Source organism: Mizuhopecten yessoensis, unplaced genomic scaffold, assembly GCF_002113885.1.
Source record: "Mizuhopecten yessoensis strain PY_sf001 unplaced genomic scaffold, ASM211388v2 scaffold4419, whole genome shotgun sequence".
Classification (NCBI taxonomy): domain Eukaryota; kingdom Metazoa; phylum Mollusca; class Bivalvia; order Pectinida; family Pectinidae; genus Mizuhopecten; species Mizuhopecten yessoensis.
The window spans coordinates 171,530-172,751 of record NW_018405537.1 but is presented as its reverse complement, the minus strand read 5'-3'; the positions used below and the strand labels follow the sequence as shown (position 1 = coordinate 172,751).

At 27.4% G+C, this 1,222-nt stretch overlaps 1 long non-coding RNA gene across 1 annotated transcript; it reads right to left on the bottom strand.

The window, feature by feature from the left end:
* Positions 1-356: 356 nt before the first annotated feature.
* Positions 357-1,210, bottom strand: LOC110449026. Its single transcript, XR_002462806.1, has 2 exons — positions 861-1,210; positions 357-444 (listed from the first exon to the last, which is right to left on the bottom strand). It is a non-coding gene; the product is annotated as an uncharacterized LOC110449026 (long non-coding RNA).
* Positions 1,211-1,222: the final 12 nt, after the last annotated feature.

Sequence of the window (1,222 nt, the reverse complement as noted above, 5' to 3'; positions counted from 1 at the left end):
ATAACACAAGTAAACATATCTTGAATTTGAGAATAAACTACAAGTGTAATATCGGATTCTGAACCAGAATTCCTGAGTGAAAACTCACAGAGAAATAAATTCTTGGAAAGTTATTTTAAAATATTTACTAAGTTTACTTACTATGTATTTTAGTCATTTTATAACGGGAGAGAAAAAAATGAATAAAACACATTTTGAAAACTTGCATTGATTTTAATCAAATCACATTTTTGAAATAAAAATACAGAATAAGAAGCAAAGATAGGAATATTTGTCTATGGAGTATGTACATTGTAGTATGAATTGTATGTATCAAATTATTAACACATTTACAGGACCTATGTATTTGAAAAATGTTCACATTAAATTGTCCAGAGTTTTGTTTCTATCCTGGTGTCTTCTTACATAAGGCTTTCTGCTTAATATCCATGACCTAGAACATTCCTGTAAAAAAAGGAAAAATAAATTAAGTGATTTGTAACAAAAACCTGGTATGCAGAATCCAAATTACAATTACATGTATTATTATATATAATTATGACTATATACATGTAGTGCTTCACAATATCTTATTGATAATCACATGTACATAAGTCATAATTTATAAATGACTGCATTAAATTATACTAATACTGCATAATTATACCTGGTCTTCAACCAAACTTACAGGAATGATAAATATTGATAATATTTACTTTCATGGTACAATGTAGTAGATAAGCTAGAAATATATATATATACATGTAGAATAAAGTCTTATCAAAATAACTTTTAATAACAGCTTATTCCACAATCCATATTGAAAATTATGACATGTATAATATGTTTTGCTAAATCTATGAGAAAGTAAGTCAGCTCACCAGTGTCCCATTTTCAAGTTTTTACACCATTACATTTTTTCTTCAAAATTTTAATTCATCTCTTGATTAATGTATCACCAGAAGTCAATCTTGGTGAATGCTTGGTTCAGCACAGAGACTAATTAACTAAAAGAGACATTAGCAGCAGCTATTACACATTCATTTTCACATGATAGATTTTAGTATATGGGGTTTTGTCACATTTGATATGACATTTATCAAATTATCTGTTGGTACTTTGCTATTTCCTGGTTATCATATTCATTTTCCATCCTTGTTATGATGACCTATGTCCTTATAAATTATTCTCTATGATTTGATATATCCAGGTTTGGCCTATTGCATTTTACTTTTTGTCCTTA